The 25,365-nt window shown below is 38.6% G+C and overlaps 1 long non-coding RNA gene across 1 annotated transcript in view; it reads left to right on the top strand.

The window, feature by feature from the left end:
- The window catches only part of LOC308638648, a 74,235-nt gene that overhangs the window by 6,378 nt on the left and 42,492 nt on the right, over nt 1–25,365 (top strand). The window lies entirely within an intron of this gene.

Here is a 25,365-nt window from a genome sequence, read left to right as displayed (position 1 = left end):
CCAATGAGTCAGTGTGGCAATTTCCTAGTTTTACATCTTTGATTTAGAAGAAATATTGAATAGAGGTGTGTGTGCACTTGACGCAGTCTGGACTTCTTTGTAATAAATCCATTTGCCAAAGGCAGTAGTTGCAGGCTTGTTCCTGGGCAGTGTGAGGGACTGGAGTGAATGCAGCTGTCCTGGGGTGTGGGCATTGTTTGTAGGAGTTCAGTCTTGGTGAGTACATCAGTGTAGGAATCAGACTTTAAGAGGGCTACAGAATCTCCTGACAGGACCTGCCTGTCCCTGTTGTACAGTAGTGTTGTCATGTGAGCTGGCAGGTGGATGGCTACCTTCTGATGTATTTGGGTTTGTAGCTGAGCAAATAGTGAGAATGTACAATGATTAAATGAGAATTAAAATATTCTTTGTCATACCAAAGACATAATTTGGGGGCCAAACATAATAACACGTAACCTCTTGGACCTTGAACTACATATTTTCCTACATGTATGCATTTTCTCAAACTTTTGTAGTGTGATGTTTACGTGGAACAAACTGAGATAAACATGGAGAGGTTTATTTAATGGTACAGTGTACTAGAAGTTTTAAAGGCTTGCAGCAGGCTTAGATTCCACTGTTGTTGAAATTTTATGAAAGACTCTGAAATTTTCAAAATTCTTAAGAATCCCCAGGTGCTGGGGCATACACCTGAAATACCTGTGGCTCAAGATTCTGAGGCAGGAGGATTGTTACTTTTTTCACTTTTTTTTAAAGAGAAAGAATTTTTTAATATTTATTTTTTAGTTTTCAGTGGACACAACATCTTTATTTTATTTTTATGTGGTGCTGAGGATTGAACCCAGCACCCCACGCATGCCAGTTGAGCACGCTACCATTTGAGCCACATCCCCAGCCCATCTTTTCATTTTTTTAAAAATTATATATATACTAATTTTTTTTTTGTCCTAAGAGTGAAATCCAGTGCCTCCCACATGCTAGGCACATTGTCAACCACTGAGCCACAACCTTAGCTCAAGGGTTGTGATTTGAAAGGTGGCGTCCCTGGATAACAAGGAGTAAAGAACTCAGTGAGACCCTGTCTCTAAGAAGTGACTCAAATAATAAATAAAAAAGAAGACTGGGAGGTGGCTGAGTGGTTGAGTGCCACTGAGTTCAATTCCCAGTATCCCCAAGAAAAATGCATTAGAAACCAAGTTTTAATAAACCATATGATGGGTGGATGGGGTTGTCCATTATATTGTTTTCTTCTTTGGATTCTCAGGTATGGTTTATTAATTCAGAAACTCTGTAAAATTCACCAATTCAATAAAAATCAAGTGTATAGTTTTAAAAAGGAAGGTCCATGAGGAGCAGTTTCCTGCTCTGGGAACCCTCTGTAATTGGTAGTCATCACAAGTGGCCATAATGTCCTTATCATAAAGAGTTTGTGAAAGCTTCTATTTTGCAGGAGTCTATGAAGATGCCAAACGTGCCTGTGTTTTCAGAGCCTTTTGGTGGAGGAATTCCATATGGAGGTCTCTGATTTATAGATGATGTCATTGGGGAGCTCAAGTGAAACTGATAAGTGAAGAACACATTGCCACATGGTCCAGGGCAGCCTAAAAGGTGTCAGATTTTCTTGTCTTCAAGGAGTGTGTCAAGCAACCTTGGAGGAGGATGTCAGCAATTTACGATGTGCTCCTGCAAAAACCTGATGCTGTGATTCTCTGCTCAGGTCATTTGTGAAAAGCTCATGAGTAGTCTGAAAATTTATTTGGTCCTGTTAGTGATGAGGACAATTTGCATTAGAATGCTATTGAAATAGAGAAAACCGAAAATATTAGCCAATTCTGAGGCCAAAATATACACCAGTTGTTGATCACATAGGATTAGTAATTTTCATTATATTTGGTATTGGGTATGGATACTTACAGACTGGACCAGATCATCAAAGTAGCAGTAGTCTACCCAAGGCAAATGCTGAGATAGAGAATATCTGCGTTTCTGTAGTTGGTGTTTTATTTTTTCCTCTGTGATTATCAGTGACTGTGTTTAAACATTTCAGGATGCCCAGTTAGAACTCTGATTTTTCCATATTTCATGAATTAGAAAATGTTAGACTATTAAATATTCTGAGGAGCACATCAGATTTTATAGGAATTTTTAGTTTCCATATACCTTGTTTTAACATATCAAAAAACATGAAGTGATTAGAGATTGATGGTGTTTATTATTTTTGCTACTGGGGATTTCTGTGACAAGTGGCCAAACTAGGAGGTTCTGGCAAGGTTTGATGGGACATTGGAAGAAATAAAGAGTCACACATGCAGAAGATACAACATCTGGGATCGGGTGGAGCACTGCTCTATGATGGAGCAGCAGGTCTAAAGAATTATGCCAGGGGGGCTGGGGATGTGGCTCAAGTGGTAGCCCGCTCACCTCACATTCGTGGGGCCCTAGGTTTGATCCTCAGCACCACATATAAATAAAATACAAGCTGTTGTATCCACCAAAACCTAAAAATATAAATGGACAAATGTTGAAAATTATCTCTCTCTAAAAGAAAAGAAAAAAATAATTACCCCAGCAATCTTTATTGTATATCTTTAATTGATCATATTAAAGACTATGCAAGCATTATTCTTTGTATTTATGAAAGTTACACAGTTAGGAACAGTATGCAGCTATTTCCTCCGTTACATTCTATAGTTGGAATGTGCAATGTTATAGCAGTGTGCAGCTCTCAAGAAAGTCCATCCTTTAAAGTTACTTTAAAGCATCATTTAAAGCAGCGGAACTGGTGAAATATTGTGGTTGATTTAGCAAGGAACTTTGTGCCTGAGAATGAGGTCAAAGCTGAAAAGTCTCCCACAACAGAGTCTCCCCCATGGAGAGCATTGCCATAGCAACCAGTCATCCTATACTTTTGCATAGAAACTTTTCCAGTCACAAAGCATGTCCCTGCCATGACGTCATTAGAGACCTCCATCTCAGACACTTGTCTCCCAATCACTGTCACTGGTCTCCACAGGGGATTGAACCCAAGGCTGCTTTACCACTGAGCTACACCCTCACCAAGGCTCCCCCTCTTTTTTCTTTCTTGAGACAGTGGTGGACTCTGTTGCCCAGGCTGACCTCACAGTCATCTAAAACTGGAGCAATGTGGTCTCTGAACCGTTACCCCAATGGCAGTCCCATTTGCTGGGAACTCAGCTGAAGTGGTTCAATTAAAGTGACGACTTTGGAATTCTATAGGATGTGACTACTGTTTCCAACCCATTCTACCAGGCCTGGTAGAAATTTGCAAGTCCATTTCTATGTCTCCAGATCATAAGAAAAAATACTTTTTTTTCAAATTTTCACAGATGGACCAATACCACACAGACCCTAAGTACTTGGTAATGAGGGTAGGGATTATGGGAAACTTGTTGGAATTGTGTGGATCCATCCTGCCTTCTGATTTGTCTTCCCTATTTTCTCTCTCACTCATTATAGTACAAGGGGTTCTTAACCACTAAGCCACATCCCCAGACCCTCTTTCATCCCCATGACAGTAGAATGCACATATATATACTGTGGTATATCATACTTGGATGGGATATCATTTCTCATTTTTCTGAGTGTCCATGTTGCAGAATCATATTAGTCATGTAGTCAAATATATACATACAGTAATGATGTCTGTTTCAATCTACTACTATCTTTCCTATTCCCACATCCCTCTCCCCTCCCTCCCATCACTTCCCTCAACCTAATGTAAGGTAAAGCGATTCTTCCCCATTGCCCCCTCCCTCCTGAATTAGCATCAGCATAATAGAGAAAACATTTGTCTTTGGTTTTGCGAGACTGGCTTATTTCACTTAGCATGATATTCTCCAACTCCAACCTTTTGAAGAAAATGCCATAATTTTAGCCTACTTTCAACCTGACTAATATTCCATTGATTATATATACCACATTTTCTTTATCCATTCATCTTTCAAGAACCATCTAAGTTGGTCCATAGTCTAGCTATTGCAAATTGAGCTGCTATAAACATTGATGTAGCTGCTGAGAGGACATACATGTGAAAATATTTTTTAAAACAACAAGTTGCTGAGCAGGAGAAAATATTTTACATTACATATTTAATTATCTATAGTATTCAGAGTATAAAAGGAACTCTAGTGACTCCATAATAAAATGATCAACAAATTAAAAAATGAATTCCGAATTGTGAACCCCTCAGATTTTTCTGCTACTCTTTATGGTGTTTTCTGAGAATGATTTTCAAAATGCTAATTGTTACTTTTTGCTCCCAGTCATCTGGAAGTTTCTAGAGAAAGTCTCTAGTCATCTGCACTAGGCCTAAGTTCCAGTAGTTTTGCTAACTTCTGTTGCTGGAAGAATTGCTTCTCTCTCAACTCAATTATAGGTACCAAAGGGGAAAATTAAACAAACTACTGATAGACTCAATAATATTTGAGCACTTTCTGAGCCCTGACCTACTCTTGTTCACCCCAGTAATAATTCCAGGCCTTCCAGTTGTTTTCAGAAGTAGTTTCTTTATGTACTGAGCATCTAAACTTAGTGACTTCTGTTCCAGGGAGTATATCCTAAACATCCAATTTCTATAAGCAACAGAGACTGAGCATGTGCAAATATTCATTCATTACAAATAGTTGGATTTGCGTTGTTTGTAACTGCTTCCAAAAACTAAAATTTGCAGCAGTCCTGTTAAAAATGTGTTAGAAACCACAGATTCCTGTTTCACCACAGAAAATACAGTACACTCTTCTTCTAGCTACTTGACAGCCTGGAATATAACACACTTGCCTCAGAAATTTAATGCATCAAATGAAAACTTTCCTTCACCCTATGCAGTCTTGTCAGAATGCCTATGATAAAAATCTGAAAGATAGGGGCTGGGGTTCTGGCTCAGTTATAGAGTGCTTCCCTAGCACATGGGAGGCACTGTGTTCAAGCATCAGAAGCACATAAAAACAAATAAATAAAAGTTATTTGTCTATCTATGACTTGTAAATAAATAAGTAACATATTTAGAAGTAAAAAATAAAAATCTGAAAGATAGTAGGTACTCCAGAGCATATGAGCATGGATATAAAGATTCACCTGTAAAAATGCTGGTGAGAATATAAATTGAATAAATCTATTTTTGAAAATGGTATTAAGGTTCTTCAATAAGTTAAAATAAAAATGTCATATGATTCAGTAGTAGTAATTCTGGGTATGTATCTAAAAAAATTGGAGTCAGTAGATCACAGAAGACTACATTTATATTTTCATTGTAATAATTTTCACAGAACCTGGTAAAAGACCTGAAGTACTTTTAAGGTAAATGGTAGGTTGGGCATAGTGCCACATACCTGTATTCCCAGCAGCTTGGGAGGGTGAGACAGGAGAATCATGAATTTAGAGCCAGTCTCAGCAACGTATCAGCCAGGCACTAAGCAAATCAATGAGATCTTGTCTGTAAATAAAATATAAAAAAGGACCTGGTGATGTAGCTCAGTGGTCGACTAGCTCTGATTTCAACACACAGCATAATAAATAAATACATAGGCTCAACACATTGACCCTATGCTTTATCTTCCAAGAAGCAATTTACTTGCACCCTTTCTGGATTAACTGGACAGGATGTGTTACATTCTTTAACAAACTATTACCTGCAGGAGAAATGCAGTTTCAAAATAATTTTTGTAAGAGTAACACAACTTACACTAAAGGGGAGACTTTTGTGATCTTGTTAAAGACCAGATTCTGGCCTCAGGGAAATAAAGATAATTCCTACTAACCATAAAATCTGAAAGAGTTTATGATTAAGAACTCAATTATAAATCATGAACATGAGGCTAATTAACCTCAAGTTTTCATGGCACTGGATACTTGAGAGTTTGATATTATCCTGCTGTCAGTCCAAAGTCAAGACGTGTACCTGGGCAGGATTCTTTAGAATCTCTTTTTAGATCTCTAATAAAATTGGAGAGAAAGAGAGCCATGCTCTTCTCTTTACAGAGAGGACACATTCTCTCTGTTTAAAGTGTCACCTTTTTCTTTCTTCACATCACATCATTGTGTCTGCTTTTTTGTCATGTGAAATGCTCACAAAGAGAAAGCAAAATCTATAAACTGTCATTCAGTTCTGGGAGGAAAAATTAGAAATACTGCATCTATAAGAAATATAGCATAAAAATAGTTGATAAGGCAAAGAGGGAATGCTGGCATTAAAATTGTGAACAGAGCTGAGTGCAGTGGTGCACTCCTGTAATCCCAGGGTTCTGGAAGGCTGAAGCAGAAGGATCATGAGTTCCATGCCAGCTTCAGCAAGGGAGAAGTGCTAAGCAAATCAGTGAAACCTCTTTCTTTAAATAAAATACAAAATACTGCTGGGGATTTGGCTCAAGGTTCGAGTGAGCCAATACGTTCTAGAATGACTTGTTATCCAGTGACAATTAATTGACCCACTATAGGCTGGAACTCAAGATTCAATCACAAGTTCCACAGAAGTCATATGGAAAATAGCTGGTGTCTTTTAGATAAGGTGGTTAAGTTGTTCCTGCACCCTCTGTCTGATAGGGTCACAGCATGGGAGATGTCGTGGCAGAGCTACACCATTTGGAAACTGAAACCATGTGGAGGGTTAAATGTATTGTTTACGATACTCATAATATGGAAAATGGGGTATACATCAATCAATAATAAAAGTACATGTTGGCTGAAATGGCAGGAAAATTCCCAAAATGAGACTAAAGATACAATTAAGACATGCCTGGAGATGTGTTTTGATATCTCTCAGGATTCAAACAATAGTGTTATTCCTCAAACATTTATGAAGAAAATCTCACAAATCTCAAGGTTCTTGAGAAAAACTTAACAATTTGCACTAAACCCCACATTCTTCATCTATAATCTGTGCAACATACATTTCCCTTCAGTAACAGGCCCACCTTTGCCTTACACAGGAATTCATGATCAAAATGGGAAACACATTGTTAATATTAATGGTAAATGGGTTGTGCTGAAGAGCCTGCTCTTTTGTTAAAGATTACAAAAACATACGAATAGTTGTATTTTGAAAAAGTATTAAAAAAACTCTTAAAGAAAGCAGTTAAACAGGTCATATGAAATAGAAAATTACCTTTGGAATTAAAAATAGAATAATATAAAGTTAATATACATACATTTTGGAAGCACTTCAGAAAAGTGCTTTTAAGTAATAGGCTTTAACTACTTTAAGTGTTTTATTGGGATTTTAGAAGTAACAAATCTTACCAATAATCATAGGTATGCTTTAAAGTGAAAGGTTAATGACATAGTTATACGTATGCTTTAAAATTAAAAGCTTGGGCTGGGATGTGGCTCAAGCGGTAGTGCGCTCGTCTGGCATGCGTGCGACCCGGATTCGATCCTCAGCACCACATACCAACAAAGATGTGTCCGCCGAGAAGTGAAAAATAAATATTAAAAAAAATTCTCTCTCTCTAAAATTAAAAGCTAATAATAAGTCAAGGTACATGTAGTCGAGTTGTGTAGTCTAGCACTTATCGATTGAGGTGATAATGTAAAAGCTTAATCGTGATTGGCAAAGGTTACAGGAAAATATTTTAAACAATGTACTTGATATTTTAGGTAATTAATATATACCTAAAAATATTGTAACTCTTAAAAATTATGTAAATCAAAGAAATTTTGAGCTTTGAAGCTATCCATTAACTACATGAAAAAACACTTGTAAAAAATGTTTAAAAATAAAGGCCCCTCTAGGGGCAGTGGGTACTTCTGAAGGCTGCTCATAACTTGCAACTACAGTCCTGTCTCCTCTTCTTTCACCTAAGCCACCCATCCTTCTTTGTCTTATTGCCAGGAAATATTTCAGAGCCATGGTAGGCTGATGCTGCTTTTCAAGTCTTTCAACAAATACACGCCCAGCTAGTGAGATCTACGTGTGCCCTTGGACTCATAATAGTGAGAGTTGTTCCCTTGGTTTCTTTAATTGCTTCCATGGTGACAGCTTTGGTGGCCATATCTCAAATATTCAACATGCAAATTTTTAAAATAAAATTTAAAAATGTAGCTCAGGGGTAAAGCACCCCAGAGTTCAATTTTCAGTACCAACAAATAATTATTAAAGGAACAAAGACATTTCTCAATGTAATAGGCTTCATCTTGACTCTGTTGACACTTCTGTGAGTTCCGTGAAAATGAGAACCATTTTCATGATAATTCATAATTTGTTAAAAACATATGCCCACAAAATTATAAGATTTCTCTTTTTTTGACTCAACTATACATTCATGAGTACATGAAGAAGCAACAAGTGTACAGGTGTTATTTGGAGTCAGAAGTTAATTAGTTAATATTATTTCTTTTACAGCCCTTCAGGTAATATGATTCCACACAATGCTATGGATCATTTGGCTCCAGAGGAATAATCTTTACTCTTGAGAAATTTCAATTTTATTTAAGTCTATAGATTAAGAAAAATGGATGTCCAGGTTTGACTTATACAAGGTAAATGTGGTTGGAGTTTTTCAGATAGAAGTCCCCATTGGGGACAGTGAAATTTCAAATAGTACATATGGAAGCCTAGATGAAGTCTATAGTTTAAAAAACATATTGGCTAAATTATAAATATATATTTCTTTACCCTTCACAAAATGTATTATGCCACATCATATCTAAAATCTTGTAGATACTTTCTAAATATGTGGCATTATAAGCAGTATCTTTTGGCACCTGCCTATAATCCCAGCAGTTTGGGAGGCTGAGGCAGGAGGATCACATGTTCAAAGCCAGACTTAGCAATTGGTCTCTAAGTAAAATTTTTAAAAGGGCTGGGAATGTTGCTCAGTAGTTAAGCTCCCCTGGGTTCAATCCCTGATACCAAAAAGAAACCAAGAAAAATTGTCTTTTCTAAGAATCTATTGTTCAATGCAGGATCGTGAGATTTTTACATGTTTTCTGCTAAGAATCTTGTAGTTTAAATTCTCATATTTGCACTTTTCTTCCATTTAAAATTAATTGTGAAAAGTGTGAAATAGTGTTTGAGATTGTGTTCCAAGTTTTATATGGATAGTTGTTCCAGATGATTTGAAAACATTTTTCCTGTAATGTCTTGGCATTCTCCTTGAAAAATAATCGACCATAAATATAAGGATATATTTCTAAATTCTATTCCATTTACTTATTTCTTTTTGCAGTAATGAATTTGAATCTAGGAACACTCTACCACTGAGATATATGCCCAGTTCATTTTTTTTTTTTTTTTTGGTTTTGAGACAATATCTTGCTATGTTCCCAAGGGTGACCTCAAATTGTCAATTCTCCTTCCTCAGTCCCCTGAGTTGCTGGTAGTATAAGCATCCAAAAGCATGCCTGGCAATATTATTCCATTTAATCATTTTGTAAAGTGTGACTCAGTACTGATTACAGTAATATTTTAAAAATAGCTTTGTGAAGATGTACTATATATACATAATAAAGGGTCTCTGCTTGGTATTTTAACACATATGCCACATCCACTGATGAAATCCCTTTCTCATTTCCCATTTCCACTCTTTAACCTTTAAAAATCACCAACCTAAGTTCAGGTTTAGCCTCCCCCACATGCGGGACAGCATGCAGTGTTTGTATTTCTGTGTCTGGTTTTATTTCATTTTACCACACTACCCTCCAATTTCACCCAATTGGTTGCAGGTGGCAGGATTTGATTTTTATGGATGTATGCCTACATGTATGCCATATTTTCTTTATCCATCTCTCCCAGAATTCCTAGGCGATTCCATATCATTTCAACTGGGAAGTGCCTCCTTAAAGATGGGCATCCAGTTATCAGATGAGTGTTTTATTGTTTTCATTACATACCCCCAAGTGGGATACCTGAATCATAAGGTAATTCTATTTTAGTATTATTTAGTTGAGATACTGAAGACTTAACCAAAGCCTCATGTGCTTGGCAAACATTTGACCATTAGACTACATCATAGTGCCTTATTTATTATTATTATTATTATTATTAATTTATTTTGAGAGAGCATTACATTAAGTTTCTTTAACCTCACAGCAGATTCATGATCCTCCTACTGTAGTCTCCTATGTTGCCTACTTTACAGGCATTTATCACCATTTCTGGCTTCCAGCATATTTCTTTTTTATTGGAGACAGGGTTTTGCCCTCTTTGACCTTGAATTTGCACAAGTTGGCCTTAAACTTGTAATCCTCTCCTTTAACTTCTTAAATATATGGGATTAGTTGTGTGCCATGATCACAGCTATTGTTAGTTTTTTGAGTAATATGCATAGTTTTTTATATGAGCTACACAATTTACTTGCACACACCCATGCATAAGTGTTGATTTTTCTCCACATCCACTTCAGTGGTTGTCACATTTCTAAGTTATCCATTTTGACTGGGATGAGATGATACCACATGTATTTTTTTTCTTATGGTGGTGGGACTGAGTTCAGGGCCTTGTGCATGCAAGGTAAGCACTCTACAAACTGAGCTATTTCCCCAGTCTTCCACAGTGTATTTTTGATTTGCATTTTCCTGAAGGCTAATTATATTGAACATTTTTCTATATGTTTACTGGAACTTTTTGTTTCTTCTTTTGAAAACTGTCTACTTTATTTGCCTACTTTTGAATGGCATTACTTAGTTTTTGATTGTTTGTTTTGTTTTATTATTTTTGTGTTCTTTATGTATTCTAAATATGAAGCTTGTATCAAATGCATACTGGGCAAAGAGTTTCTCCCATTTTATAGAGATTCCACTTTTTTTCTTTGCTGTAAATCAGGTTTTCGTTTAATGCCATTTTTATTTTATTTATTCATTTTTTGATTTTGAAACTATTTCCAAAACATTTGATGTCCTTACCAGAGCTTAAATTGCTTTCTCTTGTTTATTTTGTAGTTTTACAGTCAGGTCTTTTACCCCTTTTGAATTGATTTTGAACAGGGTGAGGAATCAGGATCCTCTTTCTTTAGAACTGAAACTTTATACTGAGCTTTAAAATTGGGGTGAGTCTTCCAATTTTGTTCTTTATATTTTTCTTGAAGAAAACCTGTATTTCATATTTGAGGTTGACTGAACTTCTATGTTCACTTTAGGCTTACCATTCCATCTTTTTCAAAAATGGCATGTGGGAATTTTGGTAAGGTTTACATTGGTATGTAAATCAACTTGCATTTTACCATTTCAGTAACATTAAATCTTATCAATAAATAATGGATGCCTACTTAGTCTTTTCAACATTTTCTATAGTATTTTCTGCTTACAAGACATATTTGTAATTTTTTGCTATGAATTTAATGTTTGATACTACCATAAATGGAAATTTAAATAATTTTGCTTTGAATATTAATTGTTCAGCTTCAAAAATTATAATGATTGATTGGTGCTATATCCTGCATAAAAACTGAATTTTTTTATTTAAATAGTTCTTTGATAGAGACATTAGAATTTAATTCACATAAAGCCATATATCTGCTTTTAGAGTTAGATATAGTTTGATAGTTTCACTTCACATTTCTAATAGGATTTTTGTTGTTGTTGTTTGGTACCATATTGAACTCAGGGGCCCTTGACCACAGAGCAACATCCCCAGCCCTATTTTGTGTTTTATTTAGAGACAGGATCTCCCTGAGTTGCTCAGTGCTTTGTTTTTGCTGAGGCTGGCTTTGAACTCTTGATCCTCCTGCCTCAGCCTCCCAAGTCACTGGGATACAGGCATGCGCCAACAATGCTCAGCTCTGATACGGATGTTTTTATTGTGTTTTTTACTGATTCAATCTCTTATTAAGTCTTTTTAGACTTTCTATGTCTAAGTCAGTTTTGATGGAAGTTTTATAGGAATTTGTTCACATTTAGTTGTTCATAATATGCCCTTAAAATTCTCTAAATTTTTTGTGGAGTCTGTTTTGATGGTCTCACTTTTATTTTTGATATTTATTAACTTGAGTACTCTCTCTCTCTCTCTTTCTTGGTTAATTGAACAATCAATTTTGTAAATCCTTTGAACAATCCAGATGTTTTCTTAATTCTTTCTTTTGTATATTTCTTTTATTCTTGCTCTATTCTTTATCAGAATTCATCCCCAGTGCAATTTGATTACAGTTTACTTTTCTTTGTCTAGTTACTGCATAAAGTTAGGTTTTGGTATGGGCAGTTTTTCTTTTATAACGTAGGCTGTTGTGGTTATGAATTTTCTCCTGAGGGCTACTTTAGCTGCACCTCATAAATTCAGGCATGTTTGCTTTCATTTTTATCCACCTAAACTGTTTTTTATTTTTTTTCTTCCTAAAGAGTACACTGTCTAATTGCTACATGTTTGCAAATTTTTAAATTTTGTTTTTTTTTACTTAATTTCATTGTAGTTACAAAAGATCATTGTCCTTATTTCAGCGCTTTTAAATTTATTGATATTTTTATGGCTTTAAAATGGCAAGTCCTGTACCATGTTTCCTACATAGTGGAGAAAAATATGTATTCTACTCTTTGTGGCAGAATATTCTGTATAGTCCTGTAGACCTAGTGTAGTTATATTTTTGTTCAAGTCAGTTTGTTTTACATGAATTTTTGCTAGTGATTTCATTTTTTCTTTTCTTTTTTTTAAAGATAGATAGATAGAGAGAGAGAGAGAGAGAGAGAGAGAGAGAAGAGAATTTTTTTATTTTTAATATTTATTTTTTAGTTCTTGGCGGACACAACATCTTTGTTGGTATGTGGTGCTGAGGATCGAACCCGGGCTGCACGCACTCCAGGCGAGCGCACTGCCAGTTGAGCCACATCCCCAGCCCCCATTTCATTTTTTCTTGAAAGTGGGATATCACAAATTATCCACAACTTTTTGTAAATTTTTTTCCCTTTAATCCTGATAGTTTTCACTTCACATATTTTGGAACACTGTTTTTAGACATGTATACATTTATAACTTAGTTTGTGAGATTGTCAACTTTATTGATATATATTATATATCTTAATTTTTATCACAAATATGCATATATTTAATATATAATTTAATCTATGTAATTACAAGTATATATCATGTTCTTGAGATGTAACAATTTCTGTTACAGATGATTTTGTCTCACATGTGCAGAGCCCTCCAGCTGTTTTCTTTTTTGTTTTTATTTGTTTGCTTGTTTTTTTCTTGTACTGGTAGTTTTACCCAGGAGCACTTTACAACTGAGACCTGTCCCCAGCCATTTTTATATTTTATTTTGAGGTAGGGCCCGACTAAGTTGCAGGGAGTCACCCATGAATTCCTTGGGGGTCTTCTCTCATTATGGGGCCATGGAGATTTAGGTTTTACCTTGGGAAATATCGGCAGCACCCCCAAGCACAATGGATTGCCCAGGGCACATGGCATCTAAACGTTACTAGGTGATATTCATTGGGTGTGACCAAGTTTAAAATTAGCCACTGCAGATTTCAGTCCTCTGTTTCAGATTGCCCAGGGAGATCCTTCTGTACTTTCTCATCAACTTATGGCAGAAAAAAGGATTGCCATAAGAAAGGTTGAATCTGCCATGGAGACTGCACAGCTTACTAGAATTAATCCACAAGAGCCTGTATATTGACTAACATTTCCCAATGTTCATACTCCTACAGGAGCAATATGGCAATAATTGGGAATTATTGAGTGGCCTTGCCTACCTCATTCTCCTCAAAAGTCATCAACTCATTTCCATGGCTTTCTTACTCAGTTATTAAAGGAATGACATGAGTTTTGCAGGTAGTTGGGTCATAGCCTAATATCATTGTTGGCACTTTTTCTACTCAAGAGAATGATTGGCTTTGGCAGTCTTCTAATAATTGGCAGATAGCTTTTGCTAATTTCCCTGGTCAAATGGAAAGCCATTACCTTCATGATAAAATTATTTAGTTTGCTCTTGTGACTACATTTATTTTCCCCCAAATTCTATGTGCTTAACCAATAGTTGGAGCACTAACAATATTTTCTGATGGATCAAGTCCAGGAAAAGGTTTCTATAGCCATGGTCATACAGAGATAATACAGACATCTTATACTTCTGCACAATGAACAGAACTTCAAGCTCTCATTTGTGCTTTAATTCGTTTTGCAAAGGAGCGAATCAATCAATGTTTATTCAGATATTTTACATGCAGTTCTTGCTACAAAAAATATTGAAACATCATCTACTGGGAACACACCATCGCAAGAGTTATTTAATTTGTTTCAGACCTTACAAAAGACAATTCAAATGTGTCACTATCCATGTTTCATTAGCCATATAAGTAGGGCACATTCTAATCTTCCAAGTCCTTTAGCATCAGGTAATGATAAGATTGATAAACTTGTTGCTGTTTGTGAATAAATATCTTTATATGATTTTGCACAAGCCTCACATTCTTTACATCATCAGAATACTTCTTCTTTACATAAAAATTTAATATTCCTGGGGAAAAACTTGTCAAATTGTTCATCAAATCTCACAATGTTTTAAACATATTTTATCTTTACCAACTGGGGTTAATCCCATGGTTTATTACCAAATCAGTTATGGCAAATGAATGTAACTCACATCCCTCAATTTGGCAAACAGTGTTAAGTTCATGTTATTGTTGATACTTACTCTAGATTTATTTTTGCCACTGCCTGTGTAAAAGAAAATACTCAGCACGTTATTTCTCACTGTCTAGCTACTTTTGAAGCATTAGAATTAGAAATTGATAATACAGAAGCTTATACCAATTTTTCTTTTCAGCAGTTTTGCCATTAATTTTGTATTCATCATAAAACAGATATTCCATAGAAGCATCAATGTCAAGCCATTTTAGAATGAGCTCATTTATCTATTAAGCTACAATTATAAAAAAAGTGGGGGATAAGGCCCCACAAAATAACTTTAATCATGTTTTGTTTTAATTTTTTTTATTGTGACTCTGAAAGTCACACTGCAGCTGAAAAACACATTTTTTTCCACTGCAGCAGGTCCCTTGAGCCATGTTTGGTGGAAGGATTTACAAACATAACAACAGAAAGGATAAGATTCAGTGATAATGTGGGGTAAAAGTCATGCTTTTGTTTTCCCAGAAAGTGCCTCTCATTCTATTGGGGTACCTGAATGTGCTATCAGACATGCAGGACCCAGAATCGAGGTTCAAATGACTGAAGATTGATCCAGAGATGTCAGCCCTTGTGGGAGGCCAACCTTACAGGTAACTGAGTTACACTCCCCAGCTGGGTGCTGAGGTGCTCAGTCACAGAAATGGGTGTGTCTTGCTACAGCCCCATGGGTGAAGCTATGCTCACCTGTTCCTTTGAAATATAACCCCTTGCCCTGTTTAGGATAGAATCTTCAATGGAAGTGCCTTGTGTGTGTGCCCTCCTCTTACTGTGCCCTTGGGTGTGGCCTACCCAGGTGTCAGTCAACCTGCTGACAGTGGACATCATGAAGATAGACTCAGCCCCCTGAAACCTGACCCCTTGCCTCATTTGAATAGCTTCTCCTCAATAAAAGGGGTCAGCGCGTGCTCTCTCTCTCCCTCTTTCTGCGGACCCTTAAGGTCAGAGGAGCTGTCACAGCAACCCCAAATTAAAAGGTATTTGTGTTTCTTTTTTTTTTAAATTTTTTTATTGGTTGTTCAAAACATTACATAGTTCTTGATATATCATATTTCACACTTTGATTCAAGTGGGTTATGAACTCCCATTTTTACCCTGTATACAGATTGCAGAGTCACATCATTTACACTTCCACTGATTTACATATTGCCATACTAGTGTCTGTTGTATTCTGCTGCCTTTTGCATCCTCTACTATCCCCCCTCCCCTCCCCTTCCCTCCCCTCCCCTCTTCTCTCTTTACACCCTCTACTGTAATTCATTTCTCCCCCTTGTATTATTTTTCCCTTTCCCCTCACTTCCTCTTGTATATAATTTTGTATAACCCTGAGGGTCTCCTTCTATTTCCAAGCAATTTCCCTTCTCTCTCCCTGTCCTTCCCACCTCTCATACCTGTTTAATGTTAGTCCTCTTCTCATGCTCTTCTTCCCTACTCTGTTCTTAGTTACTCTCCTTTTATCAAAGAGGACATTTGGCATTTGTTTTTTAGGGATTGGCTAGCTTCACTTAGCATAATCTGCTCTAATGCCATCCATTTCCCTCCAAATTCTATAATTTTGTCATTTTTAATGCAGAGTAATACTCCATTGTGTATAAATGCCACATTTTTTTATCCATTCGTCTATTGAAGGGCATCTAGGTTGCTTCCACAGTCTTGCTATTGTGAATTGTACTGCTATGAACATCGATGTAGCAGTGTCCCTGTAGCATGCTATTTTAGGTCTTTAGGGAATAGACCCAGAAGGGGAATAGCTGGATCAAATGGTGGTTCCATTCCCAGCTTTCCAAGAAATCTCTATACTGCTTTCCAAATTGGTTGCACCAATTTGCAGTCCCACCAACAATGTACAAGTGTACCCTTTTCCCCACATCTTCGCCAGCACTTGTTGTTGTTTGACTTCTTAATGGCTGCCAATCTTACTGGAGTGAGATGATATCTTAGGGTGGTTTTGATTTGCATTTTTCTGACTGCTAGCGATGGTGAGCATTTTTTCATGTACTTGTTGATTGATTGTATGTCCTCCTCTGAGAAGTGTCTGTTTAGGTCCTTGGCCCATTTGTTGATTGGGTTATTCATTATCTTATTGTCTAATTTTTTAAGTTCTTTGTATACTCTGGATATTAGTGCTCTATCTGAAGTGTGAGGAGTAAAAATTTGTTCCCATGTTGTAGGCTCCCTATTTACCTCTCTTATTGTTTCTTTTGCTGAGAAAAAATTTTTAGTTTGAGCAAGTCCCATTTGTTGATTCTAGATATTAATTCTTGTGCTATGGGTGTCCTATTGAGGAATTTGGAGCCCGACCCCACAGTGTGTAGGTCGTAGCCAACTTTTTCTTCTATCAGATGCCTTGTCTCTGGTTTGATAGCAAGCTCCTTGATCCATTTTGAGTTAACTTTTGTGCATGGCGAGAGAAAGGGATTCAGTTTCATTTTGTTGCATATGGATTTCCTGTTTTCCCAGCACCATTTGTTGAAGATGCTATCCTTCCTCCATTGCATGCTTTTAGCCCCTTTATCAAATATAAGAAAGTTGTAGTTTTGTGGGTTGGTTTCTGTGTCCTCTATTCTGTACCATTGGTCCACCTGCCTGTTTTGGTACCAACACCATGCTGTTTTTGTTACTATTGCTCTGTAGTATAGTTTGAAGTCTGGTATCGCTATACCACCTGATTCACACTTCCTGCTTAGCATTGTTTTTGCTATTCTGGGTCTTTTATTTTTCCATATGAATTTCATGATTGCTTTCTCTATTTCTACAAGAAATGCCATTGGGATTTTGATTGGCATTGCATTAAACCTATAGAGAACTTTTGGTAATATCGCCATTTTGATGATGTTAGTTTTGCCTATCCATGAACAGGGTTTATTTTTCCATCTTCTAAGATCTTCTTCAATTTCTCTCTTTAGGGTTCTGTAGTTTTCATTGTATAAGTCTTTTACCTCTTTTGTTAGGTTGATTCCCAAGTATTTTATTGTTTTTGAGGATATTTTGAATGGAGTGGTTGTCCTCATTTCCATTTCAGAGGGTTTGTCACTGATATACAGGAATGCCTTTGATTTATGCGTGTTGATTTTATATCCTGCCACTTTGCTGAATTCATTTATTAGCTCTAATAGTTTCTTTGTAGACCCTTTTGGGTCTGCTAGGTATAGAATCATGTCATCTGCAAATAGTGATAATTTAAGTTCTTCTTTTCCTATTTTTATGCCTTTAATTTCTTTTGTCTGTCTAATTCCTCTGGCCAGTGTTTCGAGAACTATGTTGAACAGAAGTGGTGAGAGAGGGCATCCCTGTCTTGTTCCAGATTTTAGAGGGAATGCCTTCAATTTTTCTCCATTCAGAATGATGCTAGCCTGGGGCTCAGCGTAGATTGCTTTTACAATGTTGAGGTATGTTCCTGTTATCCCTATTTTTTCGAGAGTTTTGAACAAAAAGGGATGCTGTACTTTGTCGAATGCTTTTTCCGCATCTATCGAGATGATCATATGGTTCTTATTTTTAAGTCTATTGATGTGGTGGATAACATTTATTGATTTCCGTATATTGAACCAGCCTTGCATCCCAGGGATGAATCCTACTTGATCATGGTGTACAATTTTTTTGATATGATTTTGTATCCGATTCGCCAGAATTTTATTGAGGATTTTTGCGTCTAGGTTCATTAGAGATATAGGTCTGTAGTTTTCTTTCTTTGAAGTATCTTTGTCTGGTTTAGGAATCAGTGTGATGTTGGCCTCGTAGAATGAATTTGGAAGTTCTCCCTCTTTTTCTATTTCCTGAAATAGCTTGAAAAGTATTGGTATTAGTTCTTCTTTAAAGGTTTTGTAAAACTGTGCTGTATACCCATCTGGTCCTGGGCTTTTCTTAGTTGGTAATCTTTTGATGGTTTCTTCTATTTCCTCAATTGATATTGGTCTGTTTAGGTTGTCTATATCCTCCTGTCTCAATCTGGGCAGATCATATGACTTAAGAAATTTATCGATGCCTTCACTATCTTCTATTTTATTGGAGTATAAGGATTCAAAATAATTTCTGATTATCTTCTGTATTTCTGAAGTGTCTGTTGTGATGTTGCCTTTTTCATCCCATATGCTAGTAATTTGAGTTCTCTCTCTTCTTCTCTTCATTAGCATGGCTAAGGGTCTGTCGATTTTATTTATTTTTTCAAAGAACCAACTTTTAGTTTTGTCAATTTTTTCAATTGTTTCTTTTGTTTCAATTTCATTAATTTCAGCTCTGATTTTAATTATTTCTTGCCTCCTACTTCTTTTGCTGTTGTTTTGCTCTTCTTTTTCTAGGATTTTGAGATGTAGTATGAGATCATTTATTTGTTGGTTTTTTCTTTTTTTAAGGAATGAACTCCATGCAATGAATTTCCCTCTTAGAAGTGCTTTCAATGTGTCCCATAGATTCCGATATGTTGTGTCTGTGTTTTCATTTATCTCTAAGAATTTTTTAATTTCCTCCTTAATGTCTTCTATAACCCATTGATCATTCAGTAACCTATTGTTCATTCTCCAAGTGATGCATGATTTTTCCTTCCTTCTTTTATCGTTGATTTTCAGTTTCATTCCTTTATGGTCAGATAAGTGCATGGTATTATCTCTACTCCTTTATATTGTCTAAGAGTTGCCCTGTGACATAATATATGATCTATTTTTGAGAGGGATCCATGTGCTGCTGAGAAAAAAGTGTAACTGCTTGATGTTGGGTGGTATATTCTATATATGTCAATTAAGTCTAGTTTGTTAATTGTGTTATTGAGTTCTATAGTTTCCTTATTCAACTTTTGTTTGGAAGATCTGTCCAGTGGTGAGAGAGGTGTGTTGAAGTCTCCCATGATTATTGTATGGTGGTCTATTAGACTCTTAAAATTGAGAAGAGTTTGTTTGATGAACATAGCTGCACCATTGTTTGGGGCATATATATTTATGATTGTTATGTCTTGTTGGTGTATGGTTCCCTTGAGCAGTATGTAGTGTCCCTCTTTATCCCTTTTGATTAATTTTGGCTTGAAATCTATTTTATTTGATATGAGTATGGACACTCCTGCTTGTTTCAGAAGTCCATATGAGTGATATGATTTTTCCCAACCTTTCACCTTCAGTCTATGTATGTCTTTTCCTATCAAATGTGTCTCCTGTAGGCAGCATATTGTTGGGTCATGTTTTGTGATCCATTCTACTAGCCTGTGTCTCTTAATTGGTGAGTTTAAGCCATTAACATTTAGGGTTATTATTGAGATATGGGTTATCCTTCCAGCCATATTTGTTTATTTATGTTACTGAATATGGTTTGTTTTCCTCTTTGATTATTTTCCCCCCTTTACTGTCCTACCTCCCACTGATGGTTTTCATTGTTATTTTCCATTTCCTCTTCCTGTAATGTTTTGCTGAGGATTTTTTGGAGAGATGGTTTTCTAGCTGCAAATTCTTTTAGCTTTTGTTTATTGTGGAAGGTTTTAATTTCATCTTCCATCTTGAAGCTTAATTTTGCTGGATACACAATTCTTGGTTGGAACCCATTTTCTTTCACTGTTTGAAATATGTTATTCCAGGATCTTCTAGCTTTCAAAGTCTGTGTTGAGAGATCAGCTGTTATCCTGATTGGTTTACCCCTAAATGTAATCTGCTTCCTTTCTCTTGTAGCTTTTAAAATTCTCTCCTTATTCTGTATGTTGGGCATCTTCATTATAATGTGTCTAGGTGTGGATCTCTTATGATTATGCACATTCGGCATCCTGTAGGCTTCTAGGATTTGGGATTCTGTCTCGTTCTTCAAGTCTGGGAAGTTTTCTCGAATTATTTCATTGAATAGAATGCTCATTCCTTTGGTTTGGAGCTTTGTGCCTTCCTGTATCCCAATGACTCTTAAGTTTGGTCTTTTAATGTTATCCCATATTTCTTGGATGTTCTGCTCATGGTTTCTTAACAGTCTTGCTGAGCTGTGTATGTTCTTTTCAAGTTGAAATACTTTGTCTTCACTGTCTGATGTTCTATCTTCTAAGTGTTCTACTCTGCTGGTAGTCTTCTCAATTGAGTTTTTAAGTTGGTTTATTGCTTCCTGCCTTTCTAGGATTACTGTTTGTTTGTTTTTTATAACCTTTATCTCCCTGTATAGTTGATCTTTTGCTTCCTGGATTTGTTTATGTATTTCATTGTTGAAGAGATCTTTCATTGTCTGATTTTGCTGTCTAATGTCTTCCTTGAGACTCCAGATCATCTGAAGCATGTATCTCCTGAATTCTTTATCTGACATTCCATCTGCTGCAGATATTACCTCTTCTAACGTTGAGTTGACCTGCATTGCTTGTGGTCCTTTCTTTCCTTGTCTCTTCATACTGTTCGCGTTTCTTTCTGCTTACTGAGACTGTTGTGTTGTTGAATTTTCCCCCTATATATTTGTATTACTCTTGTATAGTTGCAAAGTGTCCCGTGCAGGCTCGGGCAGGGGCTCTGCTCCTCCTCCAATTGGGGCACTATGCCTACCGCATCGGCAGGCCACTGGGCCTGTTCTGCTGGTAGGTAGCAGGTGCGCCTACCTTGCAGGCACGTGAGGCGGTTCTGCCACTCCCAGGTTGCTGGACCTGACCTGCTGGTGGGTTGCAGGTCTGGCTACGTTGCAGGCGCGGGGGGAGGGCACACACCTATTTGTATTTAGACAGTTACGCGAAATGGAGGACGTAATGCTTGGGATGAAAGTTGGGGGGAAGGGGAAGGTAGGTGCTCTTGAAAAGAAAGAAGGAGAGGGAGATAGATAGCATAGAGGAGAATGGAAAGAGCAGTAAAACTTGGAAGGGGAGAGAGAGAGGGAAAAGGGAGAGAAAAAATTAAAATGAAATAGGAAATAAAATTAGGTTTTAGAGATCCATTTTCTTCTCTTCCCATAGGCAAAACTGTGCCCTCTGGGCTGAGTTTTGCCCTCAGTGTGTCAACAGCAATCCCTGTAAGGCGGTTCCTGGGAGTCTCTCAATCCTGTTGGTCCAGAGCCGTTTCACTTCTACGGCCCCTCCTCCCCTTCCTCCTGCCAGCCAGCCAGGTCCTGCTCACCGGAGGCATTTCCCCAAGGATTTGGTTACACTTTCAGCCCCACCGAGTGCTCTATTTCCCTAACTACTGAGCACTCTCACTGTCATTCATCTAAGCCCCAGTGCTGTGGAGCTGTGGTCTGGGAGTCAATTGTTTAATTTTTCTGGACCCCTTTGGTGGGCACACCTTTGGAATCTGGCAGCTAAGACCATTGGTGTCGCTGCTGGTGGTAATAGGAGTTGGGGGTCGAGGATCCCCTGTACTTCCCTCAGCCCCTACAGTCACAACGACACTCCTGGCGGTAGGAGGAGTTGGGGGTCTGAAGTGTCCTCTGTTTCCCTCCGCCCCTACCGTCACACCCTCTCAGTTCGTGGTTGGGGGAATTAGGGGTGAGGAGTCTTCTCTGCTTCCCTCTGCCCCTACAGTCACGCCCTCGTCACTGGCAGTAGGGGGAGTTGGGGGTCGAGAGTCCTTTGGCCCTTACGGTCACGCCCACGGAGAGATTTTGAAGTTTCCCGGTTGTTTGTATCTGGTGTGGGTGGGAGTCACACACCTGCTAAAGTAGATTCCGCTGGGAAGGAATCTCTTTGGCCGAACTTTGGTGACTTACCCTCTCTGCTATGGTGGGCCCCTGGCTCCTTGCCGGAGTGTCTGAAGGGAGGGGTGGATCTGGCTTGTCTCTGGTCTGACACAATCTCTGGTTCTAGTTCCCAGTTCGCTATTTCGTAAAGGGTTGGTTAGATTCCCTTCACGCTGTCTGGGGGGGGGGTAGCCGTTCGCCAGGTGGGTGGGGCTGTTAGGAGAGCTGGGAAGGCATGGGCTGTCTGCTGGGCCAGGCGGGGACACTTCTCGCTGCGCCGGGTCGCCGGGGGCTGCCTGTAGAGGTGGGCAGCTGTGGCCGTGTGGCTAAGATCCAGGTGGGCGGGGTGGCCGTTCGCTGAGCAAGAGCGGGGCCTCCCGGGACGGAGAGATGGAGGGTGCCGTCTGCGGGTTCGGGTGGGCCACACCGCACTGCTTGGGGCCGCCCGCCGCTTTCTGAAGCAGCTGGTGACCACAGGATTGTACCTCTGCACCCGCTGGGGGGCTGCCTGTAGAGCTGGGCAGCTGCGGCCGCGTGGCTACGAGCCTGGCAGGCGTGGTGGCCGTTTGTAAAGCGAGAGCAGGGCCTCCCCAGGGCGGCGGGATGGCGGGTGCCATCTGCGGGTTCGGGCGGGCCGCGCCGCTCTGGGCCGCTGGCCGCTTGCAGAAGCGGCTGGTGGCTGCGGGACTGGACCTCCGCGCCCGCATGGCCGGCCAAGATCCACTTGTCTGGGACAAACTGACACTTCTAATAAACCTACCAATTCCTGGCAAGTCCCCTCTTAATGGAATTTGGCTAGAAGTTCCTCAGTAGGTAGACTGCCGCTGTTCCAATGGGTCTTTCCGATCCCGTTAATGTGGAGACATTGGAATCGCTGCTTCCTCGCCGGTGGCCATGTTGGATCCTCAGATCTATTTTTTTAAATTTGTTTTTTACTTGTAGATGGAAACAATACCTTTATTGTGTTTATTTTCTCATGTGGTGCTGAGGATCAAACCCAGGGCCTTGCACGTGCTAGGCAAGCGCTCCACCATCGAGCCACCACCCTAGCCCTCAGATCCATTTTTAATGTGCATTGTAGTGTGGACTAGAAATTCCACCCATGAAACTAGATTAATCCTACTGACTGTAGTGGCCAGTTATCTGTTGATCCTATGGCAAACAGGTTGTCTGGGATTCTATTTGAGGAATAGTCACCATACGAGAAACTTAAACCAGACAATCATGCTGCCCTTAGAAATTAAGACTATTTATCTGGACCATTGTCCAAAGAGAAAGATTGTTGAAATAGAATTTTTCTCTACAGGCCAGTTATTTACATAAGGTATCCACCAATGTAGGGTTGCCCTGATCATTCTACAATAGAAACTGGCAACTTTCCGAAGTATTATTCCTGAGTATTCCTGAGTATTATGCAAATGTCTAGTCAGGACCACTCAAGAGTTCTAGAAATAGTGGATGCTTTTAGGCTGGTCTCCTAGAATGGACAAGAATAATTACAGGAGGATGCCTGTCACCTGGAGGTTTTACTGGTAATACCCTAACCCTCAGTGAGATGGCACCCAAAAAAATGTTAGGATGTTTGTCTTCTGCTATCAGAATATCTACATCACGGACAGACCTAACAGACTCCTTAAATGTGAGAATTAAGAGAAAGGATGATGACTATCCTGTCGCCTGTATGAATACAACTCATCTTAGTTATTGCCAGCTGATATTTCAGAGATACACTCTGCTGAAATTAAGGTTCAGGTCTGAAACAGGTGCATGCCAGTTAACCAGATCTAGGCCAGCTCCTGGTCTCATGAATTGACCACTTTAAATATTATTCCTTGCTTCCATGATACAGTCTTTATGGCTCTGTTTCAAACTTACAATATAGGGATTTTCTTAATGTTGGACTTAAATTCCTTCCAAGAGCTTTCCTAGTCAGATAAATGCTGATGGAAAAATTAGAACTGAGTTAAAATGCTCTAAAAAGCCACTGTGATAAATATTGTGACTGAGCCCTCTGCTCCGTGGTTTGTGGAGAGGCTGAAGCGCCATGGCAAATGAAAATGTCTATGTTACCATTGCCAAGTGCAAGGCTTCCCAATAAAATCGAGAAAAGATGAAGAATCTTCTGATGAGTGTTTGGCAGAATATTATTATTATTATTATTATTATTATTATTATTATTATTATTATTATTATTATTACTAACCTGGATCTTCCAAGTTGGTTATGTCCTAGAGATAGTATGTTTTCTACTAATGCCTTCTGTGTTTCAATAGTAGATCATGATGACCTCAGATCAAGAATCCAGTGACTGAAAGATACAATTTCCCAATCACCTTCAAATATTAAGGAAGAGGAAATATGTGGGGAGCCACTCTGAATGACCCCCCGCCTTCCAGTCCTGAAGCAAGAGGCTCTGACTAATCACTACATCAACCCCTGAAACTGTCTCTCTCTCTCTCTTTCTGTGAACCCTTAAGGTCAGAGGAGCCATCACAGAACCCAAAGAAAAAGGTATCTGTGTCTCTTTTGTGGTTATTTCCTGCAGCCCAGTTCCCCTGGAGTGACCCTGAGTGCTTTAGTGAGAGGAACCAGAAGCCAGTGATCCAGCCATGTTCCCTGTCCATCTTTCTGACTCTTCAAGCCTGTGTGTAGTGTGAGCTTCACCCACACCAAGGCAGCCCCCATTAACTTCGAAACCATCCCAAACAGGGGACTGGCAGGACACTTCTTGTTACTTTTCTGGCCAGAGGTGGGCAGGAAAGTTTCAAATTTTAAATCCCCCTCCCATGGAGCACTCAGTAGGCTGTTGGCCTGGCCCTTCTGCCGGAGGAAGAGCCCACCTCAAACCGAAAGCCCTTTGTGACTATCCTGACCAAGGGGAACCTGGTCTCTCACAGGGCTTCGCCATACCTCTGTGGGTCTCCCCTTCCTGATCAGAATCTTGTTGGAAGCCAGATCCCCAACCTGCATTCACTCAGGCAGCCAGGAGGGAGATCTGGGGCAAAGTTGGGACTAGTTTGCTCATTACATTTCCTGATCTGGGTCTCAGGTGCGTAGAATTGGACATTGTTTTTATTTTATTTTTTCTGATGACCTCTACCTTTGGATAGGAGCGCTCAGTCAATTCCCATAAAATGTCACTGTTGATGTCGTTAGATTTATATCTGCCCTTTTGCATTCTATTT

Source organism: Spermophilus citellus (genome assembly GCF_964194105.1).
Source record: "Spermophilus citellus genome assembly, chromosome: 19".
NCBI lineage: Eukaryota > Metazoa > Chordata > Mammalia > Rodentia > Sciuridae > Spermophilus > Spermophilus citellus.
Note: the sequence above shows the minus strand (reverse complement) of the source record. Positions and strands in the feature narration are given on the sequence as shown.